General features: G+C 39.3%; 1 protein-coding gene across 3 annotated transcripts in view; it reads right to left on the bottom strand.

Moving 5' to 3' along the window:
- The window catches only part of LCLAT1 (lysocardiolipin acyltransferase 1), a 145,799-nt gene extending 122,868 nt beyond the window's left edge, over positions 1–22,931 (bottom strand). The window contains exons 1-2 of one of the 3 annotated variants that reach the window (XM_082047418.1): positions 22,428–22,931; positions 22,178–22,270 (exon numbers count right to left, since the gene is read on the bottom strand). The gene's annotated coding sequence lies outside the window, so the exon portion shown is untranslated. The remainder of the gene's footprint in view (positions 1–22,177; positions 22,271–22,427) is intronic. The other 2 variants (XM_082047417.1, XM_082047416.1) reach the window with 2 other exon arrangements.
- Between the last annotated feature and the right edge of the window lie 2,167 nt (positions 22,932–25,098).

Genomic DNA, 25,098 nt, shown 5'->3' with positions numbered 1-25,098 from the left:
TCATTTGTTTCACTAACTAGGGAGAACACACACTATTTTGAAATACTCTGGTCTTGTAAATAATAGGGTTTATCTGAACCCTAGGAGGTGGTGGGGAGCAGAGAGGAAAAGAGGACAGGACACTGCGAGGAGCATTCAGATGGTTTGGTGATCAGATCATATAAACCTTTATGGAACAAGATATTCCAAGAAACGCTGCCAAGATCTTCAAGGGTTTACAATGCTTCAGATGCATTGAATTGTTGTACTAAACTTTAATTGCACTAGAAGAACATACTATTGTTGATATTTCTATAAAAGAAGTAAGCGCTATCTTACAGGTACTAGAAGAACCCTGAGAGTCTTGATTTTTTTTTTCCCCTTGTAAGAAGGGAAAGAGAAATCAACATTTTACATCTCTCACACTGGACAGTATTTCTGTTTCTCAAGTAATAAGGAATTAGTCATGCAAGTTTTTGATCCAGAAAAGTCCTGCCCTTGTCACTGTAGAAGATGCCAGGTGGCATTTCAGGGAATGAGTTCTAGGGAAGTCTATATCTAGCAGAAATAGGGTATGTCAGCATGAACTGAAAACTGCAAATCAGAAGGTAGGAAACCGTAACAGACTCCCTCATTGACCTTCTGTCAATACAAGATGTTTGCAACCACCAATAGATTATCTGCTAAAATAAAACATCCTACTTCCCATGACCTCTTCCCTCACACAATACACCTCTGATTAATATCTGGGTTTTTTTGGAAGTGCATTATTTGCTCCCTATCTTTACCCACGGGCTGTAAAGAGAAGTTAGAGAAAAGAGGGCATCTGTCCCAATGGAGAACAGACTGCAATGTCTAAGCACTCAGAAGACACAGGATAACTTCAACGCTGAATATCCACCTTTGCAAAATCCATGTCATGCTGGGCAGGAAAAAGCTACTTACTTGTCTCAAAAAAAAAAAAAAGCCCAAACTATGGACTTAAAAAGGAATCAAGAAGGAAATGAGTCATGGGGAAAATTTCAGGGAAATTTCACATGAAAAGGAAACCCATAAGCAATTTCATAGAATTTTCCATGCTCAGTTGCCATCCCCCCCTTTCATTTTTCTTTCCCAGAGGCTTGATGGAAGAGGACAGGCCTCAAAATATTTGCATTTATCCTGCTATTAGAGGGAGAACAAAACAGAGAATAGACCACAGTATGCTCTGATGCCCTGAAGATTTGTCTGTTGCATCCCTTTATTCATGGAATAAAAAAAAGTGTTGCGTCAAGAACTGGCATCAATCAATTTAAAAACTATGCATCAGATTGCCAAAATATCCAAACACATTAAATAACCACTCCACTTCCAGTTTTCAGACATGCTGTCAGGAAGTGAATGGTTTCTTTCTTGTCCTACGTCAGATGGGCAGGTGGAAAATTCCCAAGCACGTTCTTCTCGTGGCTATGTTCTCAATCAGCTGGAAAGAAAATGTGTCAAAGTCCCAATAAGGCCATTTGGATTTATGTCTTAGTTCCCTCCCTGACACTGAGTGAGCCTTCTGTCTTTGCTCCTGCACTAGAGAAACCAAATACTTGGGATTGTTCATACACAGAATGGGAAAAAAAAAATCCCTATAGACGAAGAGAGGTCCTCAATACCCCTATTATCAATTGGCTTTACTTAAGCAAATTATCTTCTTTCCTCTGTAAATATCTTAACTCACCACCTAATTAAAGAAAGGAAAGCAAGCTGTGTTGCTGTTCCAGGTCAACGTACTTCTTTATGAAGAGCACAATAGTTTGGAGAACAGATGGAAACATCAGCTGGCATCTCTATAGGACTCAGATCTTCCCAGCTACTCAGAAGACTGAGGCACAGTGCTCTGGTCGATGCGTTTGCCAGTTCACATGCTTACAGCCTTTGCAGCTTCTAAACAGCACTCAGATTCAATCTGGATTCTGAACAGCACTCGAGCAAAGCCTTTCTCGAGAAATGTTTACCACAAATAGAGCCTTCAGGGTAAACTGTTCGAATGAATTCAGAACTAGAAAAATTGCGTCCTCATGCAAAACATTTGTTTCCAGGAGACTCACAAAGGGATTCTGCTACTGAAATTACATTGTGTTTGTCTCTACAACAAGTATGGTTTTCCAGTCATTTTCTAAAGAGACATTGTCTGGCCTCGATGAATCAAGTTTTCTAGCTTTTGCACTTTCCAAAATAAAAACCACAGAAACTATATTAGCAATCAAAACAGAAGGAGAAGCACAGGAACTAACAACCTCTTTTCTTATACAGATGTGGTCCTCAGATTCCAGACTATGTCTCGGTTTGGGCAGCTGTTCCCTCTGGTTTGGGAATTCCAGTCTCACAGTCACTGACCTGGAAATACTTCACAGATACTTGCCCCTTGGAGAATAGTCACAATTAGGAACCTTTGAAAACATTTTGGGGAGGTGACAAGTCCCACCATGACTCACACGGGAAGAAATGGTTTCAAAGAATGAATTACTAGCTCTTTGAATGTGTCATGGCACAGTTCATACATAGTCATTACATTATACAGGTCAATCGTGTAGATCTGACAGATCAAAAGGCAGCAATCTCGCAGAGTTTGAATGCACGAACCCAAGCAGCAGAGCTTCCTCTAGTAAAAGCACCCATGAAGAAATTGTTCTTTCCTATCACACATATAAACATGATTAAGTTCAATGACTTCTTGATATAAAACACTTTTGGAAAAAAACCCAAACATTCTTTAAAGTCTCACAATAATGAATTCATTGTAACTCCAAGGATTTCAACTAAAATAAGAACGACCTGTAGAAAACAGCAGCACATGTGATTCAAGACAGACGAGCTGCATCCAGCCACTAGCATTCCATAAGTCAAAGGAATGGCCTTGTGAACTCAGTTAATGGTTGCCACACACATCTGTTACAAAAGAAACCCAAACAGCTGTTCTGTAGCTGCAGGTAACATCCTGATTATTGCTCTAAAAAAACCTGCTTCCTTTCCCTCTTGCTGTCATTCATCCTGGTTTCTGATCCTGTTTCTCAGCAGTGGTCTTTGGCCCTTCAGCTCTATTAACTCGTTCTGCCAGCACGGCCTTTGTTTCTAACCCCACGTCTGGTCTGCTGAACACTGATTCCTGGATGTCACCGCTTACCAAAGCCCCTCAACCCCACTTAGTACTTCTGACCATGTCACTGAAGCCGAAGGAGGAACAAACAGGCACAGATCAGAGAACCTCTAGCCCAAGATCACTCTCTGGAGCTTGTATCCCCTGGCTCCCCAGCTCTTTGTAACAGTATTTCACTCCAGTCCGTCTTATAGTACAGAATCTATCCATTCATGCCCCAATTAAGATTCCTCACTAACAAGAGTGGCAATTAGCATCAGCCCAATTGATACTCTAGAAACAAGAATAACAGCCGAGCATCATCAAGGAGCCAGCAGTTGCCCTAGAATTTCTTGCATTCTTAACAGATGAGGAATAAAACTGTAACAGTCAGATAAAAAGTATATGCTTTACAGTACGTGTTCTCTAGCATTTTTGTTATGGCATCTACTCTGAATTAGATCAGAGGCTGAAAAAGAGTCTGGTTTATTTTGTGGATTCTTTGGGAAATTTTGTTATTATTCTGGGACAGGGAAGGAAGGGAACATTTACAAAAACCTGGCAAGAAGTGGCAACACCCACTTTTCCTTTGTTATTTTGGCCCCCATTGCTGATATTCTTGGATTTTCATTCTGGAAAAAGGAGAAAGATGAGGAATTGTCTGAAGGAGTGTTTGCTGGGCTGCTTGCCCTCAGAAAATTGGAAAATTGCCCAGGCTGAAGAAAGAAAGGATTCTATAAACTCAGATCTGACTTGTGTTTAACATAACAACATTTATGCAGAATGAATATTTACAGTGTCTTGACCTAAGAGACTTTGTTATCTTGTATGGTGTTGAAAAAAGAAATGACCAGTGGAAAAAACTCAGGAATTGCCAAACTGAATCAGCAGCAGTCCACCCACTCATCCTGTCTGACAGCGTCTTGAACGATGTACTTCATAAGAAGGTGCAGGAAGAAAGCCGGCACTAGGCAGTGATGGCAAGGTTATTCTTAGCCTCTGTTAACATCTGTCTTAAGCCATAAAATACATGGGCTTACATCCTTCTCAATGTTACTCATTCATTAGCAGGCTGATCTTGTCTTCTATATAAACAGACCTAAACCCTTTGTTCTATCAGCAATCTTTAAAGCCTTCTTCACTGTTGCTGAGTATTCAAATCTACAAAGGAAAAGGATTGGTAGCAACCAGACAACTTGTCCATTTGAGCAAAAAAGGTTCAGATCCCACCCTCAGTCTCACTCAACTATATCACAACAGGTCATCATTTGGAAGTGAGGTGATTAAAAGCCTGTAACCTTCTTAATGTCAAACCACCAGTGATTCTCATCACCACAATCTACCCCCTCCTGAAATCTTTAAAATAAAATTTAGAAGTCTAAGGTCTGTATCTTGTTCTAAGAAGAAGTTTCCATTTTGTGGAATATCTTACTAGAAAGCATTGTTAGCTGTGAAGAGCACCTCACATTGTGTAAAACAACTTAAAGGCTTCGTGGAACACAATACTGAAGAGGAAGAAAGTAGTAACAAGAAAATTAGATCTTATGTCTGGAGTTTGTTCAGACAGTCATTGCAGAGCAAGGGACCCTCTTGAGAAGCTGTCTCTCCAAGCCAGGAAGATCTCATTGAGATAACCAGACGTCCAGGGTGCCAACTACTAAGATTTAATCAGCCTTTAAGTGTTGGAAGAAGTTCCAATTCTGCTGCAGCAACAGCAGGATAGGAATTGGGAAAGGAAGGACACAGCCATATTAACACGCACAGCTGGCGTGACCTTCAAAGAACAGCTGGGAGCCACCAGCTTGGACAGTAGAACCAGTATGAAGAGTCATGTGAAAACATCAAGTTTTCAGTGACTCCTCGTAAAAAAATTATCTGTAATCTTACACAGCCTACGTTGCTAACTAACACCACAGGGGTGTGAAGAAGAGGAAATAAAGATGCCAACTGCATAAGTCTAGTCTAACAAAACAAAAATATGTATTCCTGTTGCCCGCGTTATTTATAGTACAATTTATTCATCATCACCACAGACTATGAAATGTCTGAGCAACTTCCAGAGCACAGAGGGATTTTTTTCCCCTCTAAAATATGAAGAGTATAAGAAACACAACCGACAATCATTATTTGATACAATAACAATGCAATACTATGATTCGCTTGCATTAAATCTGTCATTAGCTTTAAATAGCAAATGCAGCTAATAATTTCAAAACTAAAAATAGAAAGATACACCATGTGATCCTGTGTGATTTACTCCTGATTTGAATATATTATGCTGTCTTTCAAATGTTTTTGTAGGTGCTTATCAGCTTTGCTATTTTTGATTTGTTTCCCTCATTTGCTTTATTTTTCTTTTGCTTACAAAGATAACATCTAATTACAGAATTGCATTCCTAAAATTTTGTATAAAAAAAGGACTACATCACGACACCACTACAGTAATGATGCTGATATGAAATGTAGATGCTGAAAATCAAATGGCAGAGAAGATAACAATGTAATATGTGGGAGCAAATGTACCAAAAAAAAAAAAAAAAAAAAAACACCAAACCTTTATAACAAAAGGAAATAGTACTAAAAGTCTTCTAAAAATGTCAGCTAGAGAAACTCAATAAAGGTCAAGACACTTCGAAAAGAAGGAGTTAATCAAAGATTTTCTGTATTTACAGTCTCTTGTTCCATTAATTCAGTACAATGTACTCTAGGTAACTTTAAAGCTAAGAAGTGACCTTTATGGGCAACATTCACTGTTCACTATCCCAGAAGTCCCAAGTTTTGCTTGAAGAAGCCAGCCAAATCTCTTGTTTGAATCTACACCTCGCAGGACACAGTGATTTTGGACTCCAAAACAACTACTTAGATGATACAACTTCACCAAGCTGATTACTTTTCACTGTTCTCACACGAACCAAAATAAACAACAGGTGAGGAATGACCCCAGAACTCACTTCAGATATTTTAAACAGCCTTTAATGTTACCATTCCCACCACTAGCAAATGAAAATAGGTGGGGCAAATATTTTTGTGCCAATAAAAATGTTTCATTTAACAACAAAGCATGAATTAAAAAGGCCAATTACTATGCACAGGCACATTTTGAAGTCACTGAATTTAGAGCCACTCCAAACTTGTGAAAATTAATAAGTATTTCAAAATGCAAGCATTTTCATTACAAAAATGACAAGCAGGTTTCCATCACCTGTGAATGTCATTTTTAAATTTTCTTTAAGCTGCCATCTCAAAATGAAAGCAAAATCAAGAATGAGATAAATTGGTTTTGATACTATGTATGTTCTTGAAACTTTGTATTTTTTTGTGGCTTAACCACATTTTCCTTTGTTTGAAGTGCTTCTCTCCCTTCTTATAGTGCAAGACCATTGCAAGAGTAGAAACAGGCTATAGCAAAAAGAGTACACGGCAAGTGCTTCTGCCCTTCCTCCCCCAAAAAGAAAACTATTTTCCTATGGTGGCTTAGTTACAACATACATTTAAATTGCTCCAACTGCAACTAAAACTACCACTTTAGTTCTCTATTCACATGCTTTCTAAGACTTCAAAGAGGAAAGCAACCTTATTTCCCAATTCCCCTATTTTGCAACTTACTTTCAACTAAGTAGTTATCTCCTCAGAAGCTGATGGGAGCTTTAAAGGAATAAGTTATCTTCTGTTTTATGGAGAATCGTCTTCCCCTGTGAATCACCTATGGGTGATCTCAAACCAATAAAGACCATATGACATTTGCACACTGAAATCCCACAGAATGGCCACAGTTGGAAGCGGCATCTGGAGGTCATCTGGTCCAATGCTCTCAAGCAGGACCACCTACAGCCAGCTCCCCAGGACTGAGTCTAGTCAGCTCACAAATATCTCTGGAGGAGATTCCATAACCTCCTTGGGCAATCTGCACCTGTGCTCACTGACCCTCCCAGTAAAAAGTCGTTTCTGATGTGTTTCAGTTTATGCCCATGGTTGCCGGTCCTGTCCCTGGGCACCACTGAGCAGAGCCTGGACCCGTCCTCTTCACACCCTCCCTTCAGGTATTTAGAGACACCGATCAGATCCCACTCCCCGAGCCTCCTCCAGGCTGAACACCCCCAGCTCTCTCAGCCTTTTTTCACATGTCAGATGCTCCAGTCCCTTCCTTGCCTTCTGGCCCTTCACTGAACTCTCTCCAGTATCTCTGGAGTGTGTTTGTGCAGGGTCTCTACACTAAAAATTCACGTAAGTATCTAGACCAGGGGTGTCAAACTCATTTCCACTGGGGGCCACATCAGCCTCGCAGTTGCCTTCAAAGGGCCAAATGTAATTTTAGGACTGTATAAATGTAACTACTCCTACATTAGGCACTTTGAAGGCAACCATGAGGCTGATGTGGGCCCCGGTGGAAATGAGTTCGACACCCCCAGTCTAGAGAGTCCTTATTAGCTGGCAGGTGAAGTCCCCAAGTGTCCCTTTAGCTACTACCCAGGATTTCCACAACAAGGAGAAAGAGAGTTTATAGCTCTTCAAATTCAGCATGAGGGGGGTTTCCATCTTTAACCACTAGTAGAATAATTCCTTTGGTCCTGGGTCCTCACTCAAACCAGAATAATTAAGGTCAAATTTTAGGAAACTCTCAATTAGGCAAATGCTTCTGGAAACACCTCCCTATTAGCTGCAATATTAAGAGATTATAAAGTCACTTAAAAATTCATCAGTTGTCAGCTCCATTTCAAATATTTTAAACTTCAGGAAGCAAATAATTAAGCTTATAATGTTGTTTTGCAATATTGCAAGGCTGCAAGGAAAAGCTAACAAGAGATTAAAAGACAAAACACGAAGATCAAGAAAATAAAGATGACATTTTCATTCTAATCATTGCCAAAAACAAGGGAAACAGGTGAGCCATTTCACATTTTAAAGCTTTTTATAACTTGTATGAAGTCTCAGTAGTTCTTTGTCACCATATGGCCTAAAATAGCTCAAATTACTTTAGAAAAAAATAAACATATTCCAAAACAAAATAGTTCACTGATCTTCCAATGTTTTTCCACATTTTGGTAAGAGGACCCAATGCCAAACATCTAGGTAAACTAGAAGACATGAGCCACAACTGAAAGATCCTTTTCACTTATATAGATATATATATTAAGCCATTATTTTTTCATAGTGCTTTCCAAAGCAATTTACAGTAATCTGCAGTATGCAAAAATGATATAATAGACAAAAAGTTATTCAATAAGCATTTCTTAAGACTTCAGAATTTTTAATAACTAACACTGTGGCAAAGAAGAACAAGATTAATGGTGACAGTGCAAGAAATAAAGTAGATAAAGCCATTCTAGTTAACTCAGCACAAATGTTCTGCCATAGCTTCAGGCTTCAGTCTGTCAGCCGCTACAGACACATCTTATCTTCAAATGGTGCAGCACAAAGACACCCAGACCAATCACTTTCTACATTTCAAAGTATTGATAAACTGGAAACTTTGAAGGGGTTTGGAAATGGAAAAGCACCACACTAGTGTAACAAACAGAACAAAGAAAAACTTGCAAAACCAGATTTGCACAAGATTGCTCTTGCAGGATTCTCTATCCAAGAAATACAATTAACGTGTATAGCTAAATAGTTTATGACATACTGATTTAGGTATTTTACTGGAAATACGAAATTTAGAGTAATCTAAAACATGTAACAGCATAATCATAAGCCTTTTTTATTGGTAACAGATTCCAAGTTTCAAACTGGGTTTGACTGCATTAGTCACTAAGGAAAAACGTAATAATTTCCTGACACTTCACCGGAATTCTTACACCAAACTACAACAAAAATAAATAATAATCCCTTTTAGAAAGAATATCAGAAAAGGATCCTCTTCCAGCTGTTCAGGAATGGTAGGGATTTAAAATATTTCAAAATATTTGAAAATGGCTGGCTGCAGTTCAACACAACATAGCTAATGGGACTCATCTATCCATTTTCCCATAACACTTAATGTAGTCAAATAATTTCTCTTTATAACTTTCTATCTCTAGCTTCTGTGTTGTCAGATAATGATATCAAGCATGTAGATGGAAAATTACATTAAGATATATCATAACTGACCCTTTTAAACTAAAAGTAGATTTTTCTGTACATTAAGAACCAGCTCAATTCAGCCGCATGATGGCCTATTAAAGAAGATCTACAACCAGCAGTTTTGGTAAAGTTGTTATAAATTTTCATAATGTAATTTAGTCACTTTCTATTATGCAGGACAGGTAACAGAAATAGACTTTGTAGTGATAGCATATTTTTTTCCCCAAAAAGTTCTTATTTTAAAATTGCATAGAGGAGTATTATTTCTCACTGGTAGGGAATTCTCCACATTAATTGTATTTGCCATCAGCTATATCCATAAAGATGATTACTGTGTCCTGAATCAAAAGCTGAAGGAAAGACCTAACTGACCATGAGATAAGGTAAACTAGGATGAAACCAAACTTTGCATCTCATTCAAAATGCATCTCTCCAAGTTACCCACTTGTAAAGATGTCTACCAGTTCATCAAATAAGCTTTGTGTCATTTTAAATATCATGCAAGACTAAGATATATTTAGATCTAATAACTCTAAGAACATTTTTAGGCTTAACTTCACTGTGAAAGCCAACTAAGATTGAGCAAACCTGTCTATCACCAATTAGACAGTAAAAGTCAATCAATGCACAATGGTTCAGTATTAATTTCTCAGAAGAAAGCCATCATGATCAACATCCTTCATCTCGATTGCAGAATCATCAGACTGAAAGTGAAAAAAGCGGTCCTCAATGGCTAATTCAATTTTCACAAGAGTTACAATAAAGAATATTTCAACATGTGAACTGACAAATTAGAAGATGCAATTTTCCTCTTCTCCTTGGAACAATTACCATGTGCACAATCATGCATATGGTAAATACACAAAGAACTATTTCGTTCTGGACAAAAGCTAGATTTAAGTGAAAGGCATAAATTAGGATCTGCATATTCACTCAAACTGCAGAATCACTCACGATTGTTAACTGCTTTGTAGAAATACCTTGGAATACTGACAGATTTTTTTTTTTTAGCCCTGACATGATTAGTGGCCTTGATACTATATTCAGGAACTCATTCTAGTTACTCCTCTTTGGAGTCCGCACTGATCTCTGATATCTATCATTTTGCATACAATAAAACAGATTGCCAGCAAAGCATCGTCTCAGGCTACAGATGAAGTGATTCTGTGAAAGTATGACATACAATAAATAGCTAGTTTCAGCCTCAAAAGTATTTAGGCCAGATACAGCACCACCAGAATTTACACGAGGGAGAACATCACCTTAAGTAAGGGGTCATCCCCAGCATAATTACAGTTTGCTGCATTCAAAGCTAAAAGATCAAGAGAATTCAGCACCACCCAGCACACTGGTAGGGAATTGTTACCTTCATATTACACTCAAAAAACTATTGGGATACTGAAGCTGCAAAATCAAACATACAGAAATTATAATACACTAGAATCGAGACTGTTCCTTCCTTCCTGGCTGTTTTTTTGTTTGTTTTTGTTTGGTTGGTTGGATTTTTTTGTTTTTTTTGTTTTTGGTTTGGGTTTTGTTTGTTTCTTTGGTTGGTTTGGGTGGCCTTTTGTTTGTTTCAGGGTGTTCGTTAGTTTTTGGGTTGGTTTGTTTTGGTTTGTTTTTTTCTCTATTTTTTGTTCTTCAAACAGGAACCCTGCCTCACCCATCGCACTTACTTGGACATCCAGAGTTAACAGCAAGAAAGCACTTGCATTTCTTTCTCTCCTTCTTATACTACAGTGCTAAAATTAGCCTAAGCCATTGAAATCCTAGGACAAAAACAACCTTTTTTTAAATTTCTTTTTCCTTCATATTATGCTCATTATACTACTATCTGAAAGTGTTATGAGTCAGTAATTTATTTTCACAACAGATCTTTTTTATAGTTTTATTACTCAAGATCCACAGCACAAGGTATATTAATTGAGTCTGTGCAATCTGGAATGTTTCCAGACTATTTTTTTCAGAATATTTGTCAATGTGCACTACATCACAAGCACAATTCACAACTTCTATTATCTTCAGGTGCAGCTGTGAAAGCCTTGCATTCTCTATTTTATAGGTGTCCAGCTTCAAACCTGACTATTCAATGCAAGGATCATAATTATTGTTAACAACAATGTTGCATATCTTGCTCATCAAGTAAAAAGCAAAACCCAGTTCTTCAGAGTGGCATTTAACTAAATAAACCTTCAGATTATTATCTTCAATCCTTTATTCAGTTCAGTATACAACACCAAGCATGTGCAACAAGTAAAATGGGTTCTACAGACCACATTCCTTAAGTCTTTAAGGCATTCCTAAAACACAAGCCATGCAGAACAGTAAGGTTTTTAAGGGGAAAAAAAATCTTATGTGTTACAGACTGTCAATTCAAATGCAGAGATGTCAGGGACATGAAAAAATTTAGGCTATATATCATTTGGTACTTAGGTTTCTGTTGGTATTTTAACGAAGCCTAAAATCGTGAGACTAGCGTGAAGAGAATTTTAGGGAACAACAGCTGCTCATCCCTAATAGCAATCATGTAACTTGAGAAATGAAATTTTCATATTTTCAAGGAACAAAAGAAAACACACTGATTTTCATGAGTTTCCAGAAAATAATTATAACTAAAAGCTAGGATATCTGACACAGACTAAGACCTAACATTGCCACATTCAATATTTAAGCTTTCTAAAAACAACAACAACAAAAAAATCAACAATCAAGTAGTTCACATAACCATAACATCTAAGTATGGCCTTCAACGTCTTTACATTTAAAAAAAAAAAAAAAAAAAAAAAAGCATTATGTAGGAAGGTAATAGACATAACTGTTTCCATATTTGCTACATTTCAGGGTGTATCTGATAGCATCACCACATTATTAGGAAAAAGAGCAAAGGTGTAATGAAATCAAAAGCTTATGTTTCAAACCATTACAGTAAATCTACATATTCAGTGTACAACTCCTTAAAGCCAGCAGGCTAGACTGGATTAAAGAAAGAGTAAATCCTATCATATTTAATGTTTCACATGCCTGATCCAAGTTCCTTTTTATGTGCACTTCGCTGTTTTCCTCAGAGCAAAATAATGCCTCCTGGTGTTATTAACTGTTCATAAAATAACTGATTTCCAAATAAAAAAAGTTAATATGAACATCCTAAAATGTAACCTATTTTCTTTTTGATATAAATTCTGTCCATCAGGAAGAGTCAATGAAAGCAAGCTTATAGGATTTGAAGGTAACAAGGTATAATAACTCCAACTCTTTTTTTCCCCTCCTATTTGCATTGTGGCCAGAAAGTTTCTTTATTCTACACTTAGAGCAACTTACCTAAGTTAACTTCTTTCTGAAAAAATAAATTGGTGGCTTTTAATAGTGGTTGCATTTAGAAAAGGCTTACATAGAACTTTCCTAACCTTCTTCTAGAGTAAAAATAGTTAAAGTGTTTTAATTAATTCACTTTTCCTTGACAAATATTTCCTTTACAATGCTTTTAACATAACTCAACATTGGCTGCATCTTTCTTGACAGCTGGTATTTCCTTAACAGAGAATGTCTCAAATGGTTTATGTATAACATTCTTTCTAAAATTTATTTCCCTTCTTTGTAACAAGTCAATACACCATGAAAAAAAAAAAAAGCAGGAATGTTTCATGCCATGTGGGATATAACAGTTCTAGAGTTTTGCTTTAAATCAGTCCAATAATGTTTTGTAGACATATTATTAATGTGGCTGAAGCTTAACATTTGGAAAAAGGAAAAATACTTGCCCACAACTTTGCTTCTTCCCAGACCTCATTCCACCATGAACTTTACTTCCATGTCCTAGCTCTTCAGTACACGTCTGGTGGAAATCTGACAGCTCTTATAGGGTTCAGCATATGGGAGAGATGTTAAGAAGAAAACAATCAGCTAATTAAGAAACAAGAGACTGATGAAACAAGCTACACTGAATAGCTCCCCAATCACAAATGAAGGTTCTTGATAACGTCACAACAAACATTAAAATAATTCAAGACACAGAAATGGGCAGGAAAGAACACTGTAACCTTTCTCGAGTAAAGGACAGATGTCACAAAACAATATGTAATTGCTAAGGGTAGGCCAGTCCCCTACACTAACACCACATCCCAAGATCTTAAGCGCTGGGAGACTCGCACAAGTTGCAAGCAGAAGAACTAACATCCCACATAGAAAAAACCTGGAAATTGGTATCTTTACAGGGTGTTGAGGACAAAGGCATTTTCTCTGAAGTCACCAATACATAATCCCTGTAAAGATTGTAAACATTGAGCTAAATTGAGCTACAACAATAACAGCAGTTTTCAAGTGATGAAGAAGCACCTGTTGATAATTTCTCTTTCCTCTTGTCATGTTATAAACATTCATTAAAATATTACTCTTCTGCCAAATCAGATCATTTTCAGTATTGCTGAAAACCTTCATTCTAAAATATTCTGCAGCCTGTGGAACTCCATGTACAACAATATTTTGCAACTACTACTTTCTATTTTTGAGGGTATCTCCTAGCAAACACACAATTTTGAGATACTTCTAGTAAACATTATCATCTGTACATACATAATAGCTTGCACTAAAATCCAAAGCTAGCAGACAGTTTCCTTAAGTTTTAAAGTTTGCTTATTTTACATTTACAAATAATGACATTTCTGAACTTCAGCAAAAGCCTGTCCTCAATATGCCTTTTTCAGCTAATTCTGTATTTCAAGACGCAGTGAGAGATGACGGAGACAGGAAATGTAATCTTTCTTCCTAACATGCAAACTCATGTCAGCATTCTACTCACAATGATACCTTCTATTCTGAAAGCAAGCTTAATTTTGCATGCTCAGTGTTCATGATAATAAATCTATGCATAATATATGCACTGCCAGTTTGCTTAGCAGATTTTTATGGACACCTTACATAAAGCCAAAAAAGAAAAGCCAGCCTCTATTTGCCACTGTCTACATATAAAAGAAACAAGACTCTGAACACAACTGGGCCTGCAGGCAACATGGGAATAACTCAAAGCTTCCCTGAAAAAAGGGAAGGGAGTATTTGCAATAGCCACTTGAGGGGAACGGTGCTGCTGCAGAAGGGTGACTGTCTACCAAGATGCAAAGGCACAAAGAGCAGGCGGACCATAAGAAAAACATTACTAACATGTGACTGACACAATCAAAGCTTACTAAATCCTCTTAACTTTTCATAACATTCTTTTATTAATTAGAAATAACTGCTATTAGTGTATTTTCAAAGTTATTCTCCTGCAGAAGGGCACTGTATATCATGTCATATTGTTCTTCAATATACTAGCCTACTGCAATTACTTTAACGGAAAAACTATAATTTTAGCTTCTTTCCCTTTAGACAGAAGATAATACGTATTCCTGTGTTATTAACAATCATTTTAGCAATATCCGTATTGTGACCACTCAAGCCGCATTTGCTTCTGCTCATGTTTAATTTCCGTACTACCCTAAGTACAGAGCCTTTGTCTCAATTTCACCCATCAGCCATCTCTCAAGGTCCTTCAATGACCTACTGCAATCAGAACACCCAAAAAATATAGCTGTTTAGCCCTTAACATCTTTGCAAGCATTTGTCATTCAAAAGCCATTAAGGTGGCAGACAAGATAAACACATAGCTCTTTTACTCACTGTCAAAATCTAAATGAGATGTGTTGTTCAGTTAAAGCATTGTCTTAAAGTGGGTTTGCTTTGGTTTTTTTGTTGCTTAGTTGAGCTGACACTGTTCAACATCTAACCCTGTATCCAAGAGGTGCAAAACTAAACACATTTCAATATTTAGGAAAGAGACCAAGATCCTTTCTTCAGAGTAGTACTGAGACACAATAAGTAGAATGTCTACATTCATTACAATGTAAGGCAAAAAAAAAAAAAAAACAACACAAACAACTTTCTGTAAAGAAAGTTATTACCAAAAAAAAAAAAAAAAAAAACCCAACCAACCACTAAGTAAATTTTGGAAACTGGGATCTAAAGATACAAACGTTTACAACAAAACAATGACGTATCCATTTTGTAATGAATAGTAGACCCATGCAAGCACTGGAAATAATGGACAACTGTCAGGATTTTATGTAAAACTTGGTATTCAAGTGAAAATTTAAACCCGATGTTCCTAATAAAAGAGCACAATTCTCTGACCAAACCCCTAATTTTGGGAGAGACACACCCTTTGTCACTTTTAGCGGTTAGAAATAGATGAGTCTGCAAAACACTTTCTGTAAATCAGACTGACGCATAAGTATTTTTGAAGGAAACTCTAGTGCAAAATCTATGCTCTTGTGGAGAGAGCACAAAACACAGTAAGACTGATCCTTGTCTAAAATGGTCTATACCCAAAGTTCAGAAAGATCAAGCATACCCAGAACATTACATTTCATGTTCCTAAACAGTCTGCCATTATTTAAGAGAGATTAAACCAAACCCAGCAGCCTCTTTCCAAATGTGAAATGCACGCCATTCCCAAGAACATTAATTATTTCTGCTATCTGATGATGAATTACACTGCCAGCAACCTGATTATGTGTATCTTTTTCACCTGTCCTAAGGACAGATCTAGTGACCCAGGTCAGAGATCTTGAAAGAAATTGCTAAAACTGTTTTCTTTTTAAAGGAATTCACTAGTGAAGTTGAAAGATCTAGTGGTGTTTTCACACTGAAGACAGAAGAGGGAAGACCAGAAGAACATACTGTCTATGCAGGAGGCTGAAAGGAAACCTTACCTTACAGATGCTACAAATCAGCTCAATAACCTTCACATGAGTATATATTACCTCACACTTTCTGAAATATAGTACTCAAGAGAAGGAGGTTTTCTATAGGTGAAGAGTTTTAAACAGGTAAATATTTCTATATGTTCTGGTCTTCGAGAAATCTTTTGCAGGACATCGTGATGACTGAAGCACGCGGCTCCCAGGTCCAGTTGATACATAACCTAAAACATTTACACAGCAGAACTAGGAACAAGCTCCAAGTTCTGACCATAACAGGAGTCTGGAAGGCAGTTTGAAATGTTAACTTTCACAGATCATCATGCAGTCACCACTGTCTCCTGGCTTTACCTTACTAGAAGAGTTAAAAGTTGTTTTTCAATAAGCACAACATGTGTAGCTGCTATTCAGTAAGCTGAATGCTTGAGAAATACCCGCTGTCCCACCTGAGTTCTGGGTAAGAGTTGGTCCTGTTCAGGAGAAAAATCATTGTGTGAAACTAACACGTCTTTGTTCCATTTAAGTTTCTTGAAAGTAATAGCACAAGCTGCAGCAATTAGAAAAAAGGTAAGCTTTTCCAGTCATTGATAAGTTTACTATTGCTATAGTATTTCCAGCTCTTTCAAAATCAACATCCCTTACATTGTGGCAGACCATAAAAAAAAACACAGTAACAAACATGATTTTGAAAACAAATTGAATTGATCAGCTGAACAGAGGTTTGATTGCTCTAAGACCAAGTATTAAAAACTAGAACGCTCTAGTCCTTCTAGCATCTGAATAATAAAATAAAGCATCCGAAAAACTGAGTCAGACTTCTCATAGTTCCATGTCCAAACTAGGACAGTATTTCTTTTCTACATGGTTTTCACCAAAGAAACAGTACATCCAAGCTAACCAGCACATCTCAGGTAAAAACACTGCATTCCATATAATGGAAATCCACATGACTCATCTCCCTTTTGTGACATTCGTCCTCACCTTTTTCTGTGAAAGCAACCTATTCTACCTGTGAACAGTAGAAATGGTCTGTCTGAAGAGAGGTCTGCTCACAGATTGACTCCCTTGCTCTCTGAACACTCTGCCAACTGGAAAACTTTCTGAGTACAGCAAAGACCTTTTTTCCTGCATTTGGTTAAAAACAGCAATGTAAAATTTGTAATAGATTTTTTGTGTTTGGTTGGTTGTTGGCAGAGGGGGGAATTGTTTTGGTTTTTATTTGTTTGTTTTGGGTTTTTATGCTGTTTTGCTTTTCTTTGTTTTGATTTTTTAAAAAACATTTTTCTAGAAATTGAAATGACCAAATGTTTAACAGTAATTCAGGGAGTTATGCTGGCCACCTGACAGATTCAACTCAGACTCATTCCCACTTCTATTTCAGAATTCATACAGTGTTGAACATGCTCTAGACAAAGCTTAACGCTTGCTATACGTCTGTTTACAACTTCAACTTACCAACTGAAAATGGTAACTATACCTGCCTAAAGAAGTACAAGATGACCAATGAGAACCACAGTAATCTCCAAAATGACACGTGTGTGGAAGTCTGGAAGAACAGCAAGCATTTTGCTTTGTTTTGATGTTGTAACTTAGCTGCTTGATGAGTGGAATTTACAGTTTCTTTCTGCACAGGTACCTTTCAAATTTCAGAAGCACAGCACAAAGTGCTTTCAGTGGTATTTATTACAAAGAGAATAGTATCAGGTCATATTTGAGCCAGTCTATAAACGTTTTTTGCAAATAAATTGTAAAAACACTTCAAAAGCATTAATCAGATTAAAAACCTTCATTTCTGCACACATTTTTCAATCACATTAGAGAACATATTTTTTAAAATATGGCTTCAGCTAATTTTAAACATGGTTGGAAAAGTCTGGCCTACACTGATTGAAATCTATATTTAAATGAAAGGAAAATTTAACCACAGAAACTGTGCTCATTTTAGAAAAACAAGCATATCACTGCCAAAGTGCTGTCTTAAGTTTAGATTGCTGTCTGACTAAAACATTATAATTATGAGAAACTAAAATGGATTCCTAAATGTTTCAAGATGAAACAGCCATTGGGTAATTTGCAAGATATGCAATTATCTTCTGAATTCGAACACACAATGCTAATACTTGACCTGAACAAATGCAGGCTGTAGATCATTGCTTGTGTGGAGATCGGGGAAAATCAATGTTAAAAATCAATGCCAACACTAGATAAGAGTAACCATAATGAAACCTAAGAGCAAAATTACCAAGTGATGTGCAATTAATTACTTAGACAAATAATTTTCTTTGAGAAAATAAAATGGGTTTGGATCTTATCTACAGTTTCTGTTGCTCCAGGAGCTGATTAAGCTGAACAGATGATTCTCAGCACTTTTATCACTGTTAAGACTGCATCAACAGCCACATGAGGCATTTCACACAAGCCCTCATGTGTAGCAAGAGGGTAAAATTTTTACCTTCTAACAGCAGAGAGGACATTCCTAAAAGATTTGAAGGTCATAGAGCATATTTTCTCTTATTCCACAATTAACATTTATATTTGGGTAGAATCATTATCATACTGACCATTCAAAACTTAAAAGGAAAAAGAAATAATCACACACTAACCTTAGGTGTGTGTGTTCATTCACATATAACATAACAAATACCAGTTACTCTGAACAGTCAGTTAAATCCTGATCTGCAACAACTATTACCAGTTTGATGCAACTAACAGATTTCAGTAAATCAAAGTAACTCCATTCCTGTTTAAAAATCACAATTGTCTGTGCTTGTCAGTACCAGCACTGCCTGTTATTGTCTTTGATTTAGCAAGAGAAATGAACAGCTTGGTTATGTTTTATTTCTTGTTCTCCTGTAAAAGCCTGGGTGTTTGGTTATATTTTGACTTTCCTGACTATAACCAGCCACGTCATTTCACTAATCTGGTGAAGGAGTACAATACAATCTATCATTCGTAGATGAAAGCCCCCAGGAACAGTGAGTATGTCTGAGGAACAGTAGTTTATAGGAACACTTCCACAATTCAAACACTAATTTTATAAAAGATTAGAGCATTTTCAAGGAAAATGAATTATCTTTCTACATGCATTGTATGGTGATACACATAACAGCTTCATATAGGCACATTAGGCAATCTATTCATTTAGCCTTAATGGCACCTCTGAAGCTGCTACCAAAAGAGGAGGGCTAATAGATATTTTTCTTTCAATACAAGATATGCTGCGTGCCTTAAAGAAAAACAAAATCACCATAAGCTCAATGAGAAAGCACTTGAGTTTAAGCTATACCTTTCAGAACCAATGGAATGAAAGCAATACCTGTTCCCTTGATACCTGAAATAAAATAAATAGCAGGTATTATACCAAAGGATGACCAAAAAAAAAAAAACCAAAACCTCAAAAGTGACAGGAGTTTTAGTATCACAGATTCAATGTCTTGAAAAGTCATGTTTAAAAGCAGCAAGATTAAAAAAAACCCACAGTTTTGTTTCAAGGAATCCCAAGGGCAGGGCAGGGGGAACCACACACACACAAAACCCTGAAAAACTGAGCCTGCTGTCAAATTAAATTGATTATTCAAACTCCTGAAAGGATAGTGTGTGAATCTAGTAGAGCAATTAATTCTGTATTAATGAGTAAAGACTCCTCCAGTTTTGAACCCCTAAGCATGCAAGAAACCTTGATAAAAACAAATCAAATTCAAGAAATTAAGTTTTTTATGGCAAAACAAGTTCAGGAGCAAACCAGTTCAGCTAAGAGAAAAATACTAGGAAAAAGAATAGACATTTTGTCTACATTTCAAGAAGTCTCTTAACACTGCTATCCCACATCTCACTGTGCCCTGCAGTAGCAACAACAAACTATCATGCAGAATTGTTTTTCAGGAGCAATTTACTTCTTGGTCTGGTCAACAAAAAGTCACATAAAACCAAACTGCAAGCCTCTGCACACATTCAGCAGGAATCTGTTTCAAAAAGGTTACATTTTCCCCACTCTTAGCTCCTAGTGCTGACCAAACACTGCAAATGGAACACAAACAAGCCAGCTCATCTCAGTCTATAGGTAATAAAAACATTAATCCAGATTATGGAACTCAGCACCAGATACAGAACACGAGGAATCTTTTCTGTGTGTTCTCAGCATCACAACCTGAAGAAACAAAAGAACAAGGAAGGGGCAACCTTTAACAGGACTGTAAGTGGACAACAGGAGAATGAAATACGGAAAGAAAGGAGGACAGAAAAACACAAATACATGATGACCAGGTAGGAGGAAAGGATAAACTGAGGCACAGACACTGCATTTCCCAAGAAGATGGAAGATTAAGCCAACAAAAGGAAAAAGGTGAGTTTTGGCAAAGCAGAGGTGGAAGGAGTGAGAGGCAGCAGCACACTGAAGGACAGGTGACAAGAAAGGAGATAAACGAGATTGTTTAAACAAAGTTTAGGAGGTAGAAACTCTACATGGAGAAGTCTTGGACAGAAACAAATAGAAAACCAGAAGGACAAGAGGATTTGCTCCTGAGACAGTTCAGGTTATTAAGAATTTAGACTAGCATTATTAAGAATAGCTGCTGAAGAAGTGAAGACTCAGCAGGACCAGATGAAACAGATGACAGCCTGCCAGCTGAGCAACTGGAGAAAGGATCTGCTGGATCATGTAAACCTAACACTGCTGAAACCCCAGGTGGATGTGAAGATGATGCCTCATGACACTTCAATTTTCTTTTCAGATTGCTTCTGTCAAGGTGGCAGGGAACCCCATGAAAGCAAAACTCATCAAGACTGAGGAGTTGGAACATACCAGAATCATGGTTTCTCTGCCAACTTCAGTCTGGCTTTTACAGTAGGACACAAAGTTACTTTTCCTTCAGGATTCCCACCTCACTGGGTACACATGGTGGACCTCCCTCTGAGGTCTAAATAAGGCCTTGTAAGAGGCTTCCCTTTTTTAAGCACAGACGCTTTTTAGCGAGAAGTGAATGGAGAAAAGACTTTGGAGAGATGGGAAAGTTCCTTCACAGACTTACACTACCGTCACTCTTACCACATATTCCCTACACATGGCTGACTCTTTTTAATCCAAACCCTCAGAAAATAAAGAGTACACTTAAAACTTCTGAAATGACCAATTTGAGATTTAGTTTCTCGAGGCAGTTTCACATTATACTTAACCCACAGCTGGTTTACATTAGTGCAGGAAGAGAAACAGCTTTCAGTCATATCAGATCAAACACTCATTAGAATAGCTCCCACCTGACAGAAAGCCATTCCCATAAACCTGTTAGATCAACTGACCCTGCAACCATCCAACCACTAAATCCACCACAAAGAGAGCAGCAGTAACCCATGGCCAGTGATGGCAAAGCAGTGAGATCACACAGTAACCAAACTATATATTCACACTGTTTAACTGTACCTTGATCTGCTGAGAAGCCAAACAGTACAACTGCCACTGAAGCTTTGCATTCTGAGTATAATACTATTAAATCTCATTACAAAAGTCAACTAGCTCATTTCAGATGTCTGTATTCAATTTAAAAAACAAAGAAAGGCCAAAGTATGTCTTATTCTGGTTTCCCCATTTGTAAAATAAGAAAGGAAAAAAAAAAATCCGTTATTCTCTCTGTGTTACAGTGGAACAGGTTTGTGCTTGAGAAACATTAAAATATTGCTGTGGTAACTACAACTGAAAAGTGCAGGGGTCCAAAAGCAGAGAATGGGTGATGTCTTCAAAATAGGAGACATTGAGCATGAACTAAATGAGATATGAAGATACTTAACAATCAATAAGCAAAACACATCACCCATTAAACAACTACAGTCCACTCTGTGTACTAGCATAAGTGGAGATTAAAAAAAGCCTAGTGACAGCCTAGTACTGTATTGCAATGAATACACGTAAGCACCAATGTGAAGTTGCCCACATAGCTTAATTCTATTACTTATTTTTAGTACACATCGTCTTTGTGGCCACAGTTACGCTCTGAACGGCTCAGTCGGGAAAAGTTACCCGCCTTGTTCCAATACTCGCCCTGCACTTCTCACGCAGGGGCCCATTCAGGTCGAAGTTTCCCTTTGCCAAAGGGCACATCGAGCCAAGACAGCGGCACAGCGCCAGTGTCAACGGGAGAAGTGACCACGGGCACAGCGAAGAGGAAAAACCACCCAGATACCGTTGGCAAAAACTGATTAACTTCCGCGTATGCGCAAGTGATCACATGAGACCCTGCTCTTCCTAGAAGGGTGAGATTATAGCAGCACGCCTCCGGTTATTCTCTTGGCACGGGGTTTGGTAACGTACGCGCTCCGCTCACACCGAGCGTGTCCCGGGCTGGCTCAGGCGCTCTCCTCCATCTCTGCGGCTCCCCGCCCTCCTACAGCGCGGCGACCATGCCTGCGGAGAAACGGGAGGCGGGTGAGAGCCCGGCAGGGCGAGCTCGGCGAGGAAACACCGGCAAGGCCGGGCCGGAGACCCGGGGCCGCTGCTCAGCACCGCGGCCCGGCCCAGCCGCCACGGGAGCGCCCGGACCCGCCCGCCCGCCGGCCCTCACCTGAGACGGGGCAGCGCCGCGGCGGGAGGAGGCTCCGCTCCGCTCCGCTCCGCTCCCCGCCCCCTCAAGGAGCCGCCGTCCCGGGGAGCGCGGCCGCACCGGCGCCCAGCGTCTCCAGGGCCGCCGCCATGATCCCGCTGCCACCGCCGACCTCTGACCCCCAATCACTTCCGGTCACAGCTGTCAGGCCGTCGCCATGGCAGCGATTCTGGCCCCGGTCCCCCTTAAAGGCGCAGCAGCCCCCGCACCCTCACCCGCTCCCGACACGGAGAAGGACTTGGCGGTACTGGTGAGTGAAAGATTGGCATGAGGCAGCAACATGTGCTTGCAGCCCAGGTGGCCAATCGTATCTTGGGCTGCATCAAAAGGAACGTGGCCAGCAGGTTGAGGGAGATGGTTCTGCCCCTCTGCTCCGCTCTGGTGAGACCCCACCTGGAGTCCTGTGCCCAGCTCTGGAGCCCTCAGCACAGGAAAGACATGGACCTGTTGGAGAGGGGCCAGAGGAGCCACAGAAATGATCAGAGGGCTGGAACAGCTCTGCTGTGAGGACAGGCTGAGAGAGCTGGGGCTGTTCAGCCTGGAGAAGAGAAGGCTCTGGGGAGACCTTATTGCGGCCCGTTGGTACTTAAAAGGGGCTTGTAAGAAAGATGAGGACAGACTCTTTAGCAGAGCCTGTTATGACAGGAGAAGGGGTGATGGTTTTAAACTAAAGGAGTGGAGATTAAGGCTAAACATGAGAAAGAGATTTTTACAATGAAGGTGGTGAAACACTGGCCCAGGTTGCCCAGAGAGGTGGTAGATGCCCCATCCCTGGAGACATTCCAGGCCAGGCTGGACGGGGCTCTGAGCAACCTGATCTAGTTGATCTAGCTCATGGCAGGGGCTTGGACTAGATGAGCTTTGAAGGCCCCTTCAACCCAGACTATGCTATGATTCTACACTCACGCACACACATCTGGGTGACAGGGGAGCGACCAGATGGCTGAAGGATCCGTGGGCCCCGCACAGGGACTCAGCCGCACTGCCCTCGGCCTCTTCTCCCCCAAAAGCCTGGGCCCCAGCTGGCCTGAAAAGGAGATTTTGGCCAGTACATGATCTGTGGTACACAGAGCCATGCTGCCATTCCCATGGGTTAGCCAATGGGAGAGGATGGCTGGGGGCGCTCAGGAGGAAAAAGTCCTCGTCTTAATTTAGTTATTTTCTAAAAAGGGACAATGATTCATTAGCCCACCAGTGCTGTACAAAGGGGAAAACCCACCACTGTTAGCTGTGAATTTCATAATAAAATAGCCTGTCAAGTGTGAGAGAAGAACAAAAGGGTCATGATGTGATTTCCACTGCCATGAAGAGATGGTTTCCCTTAACTTTATCTGAAACTGGCAATATTTTCAGCTTTTATCGTGCCCTGCTTTACTGCCGCTCACTCTTGACACAGTTAATCTTCTGGTTCTCTTTGCAGATGTATTTTTTTTACAAGGTAAACAGATCTGGTGAAACCCCCAATCCAAGAAGAAAAAGGAGGTTTTAAGTAAAATTTTATACTTGTGTAAAGCCAAAGTGAGCCCATGCCTGGCAGACTAGAGCTGTTGGATTAGGACTGAAGCGACCCACTCTCTCTTTCTGATCCCACAACTATTTCACATGTACAGGTGAACATCCTCCTCTGCAAAGCCCTTGCAAAGTACAAACACCAGGGCAAAACACAATCCTGTACACGTTTAGGGGTATATTGCCCCATAGCCACACCTCTGGTGGGATGCCTCTTTTCTGCTGCAGCTGATTTTGAGGACAACACTGACTCTTCAGAAGTGCTTAGCATCATTCAGTGAGAATTCATTGCTTTAGTAAATACCTTTGTGGAGCTGAGAATCATTCATGAACTTTGAATATTTGAAACAAACAAATTAGGGAATGAGCCTTCTGGGAATCTCATCCTAAAAGTCATTAAAATGTTGGAAATTCCATTATCATCCCTTTTTGAGGGATCTCGTTTGTTGATTCAGCCTGGAGTAGGGGTTAAGGGGAGAACTTAGCAGTTGTCTTCCACTGGTGGGAGGTTGTTGAGAAAGTGGAACCAGACTCTTCTCAAAGGTGCACAGCAAACAGATGAGGTGTTGGCCCCACGTTGCAGCAAAAGAAATCTCAATTAGATATTAAGAAGGAATTCTTCAAAATGGGGGTGGTCAGTCACTGGAACAGACTTCTCAATGACCTTATGCAATCTCAGAACTTGTCTGGACAAGGTCTTAAGTAAAAGTACTAATAGCATCCCAAATACCCCCTACTAAATCACACTGTCTCTTGTGTCAGGAGGCTGTTTGTTGGGGTCTTCAGCTCACCTGACTTGTGCTAACTACAAAACAGGCATTTAGGCAGCCTTAGTTATCAAGGTTCTCTACTCTAGGCAACTCCAAAAAGTGACCCACTCCATTCTAAATTGGATGTCTGAGACAGCTCAGCACATCGGGAGCTGAATTGGCTGACTTTGGCAGCACTTTTACTCACCAGATATTTAAAACTAGGTGAAATGAATCCTCACTGCAGCCTGGAAAGTTTGAGTAGGAATGGGGCACCTGCAGTGATGGCATCTGCAATAGGCCTCCTGGTACAGCCCTGGAATGCGAAATGGAAAGCTGTCCCCCAGTTACTATACTGTTGTTGTATGGGAAGA

The sequence above is a fragment of the Streptopelia decaocto genome, assembly GCF_964273445.1.
Source record: "Streptopelia decaocto genome assembly, chromosome: 3".
Taxonomy (NCBI): domain Eukaryota; kingdom Metazoa; phylum Chordata; class Aves; order Columbiformes; family Columbidae; genus Streptopelia; species Streptopelia decaocto.
The sequence above is the reverse complement of the archived record's forward strand: the minus strand, read 5'-3'. Positions and strand labels throughout refer to the sequence as shown.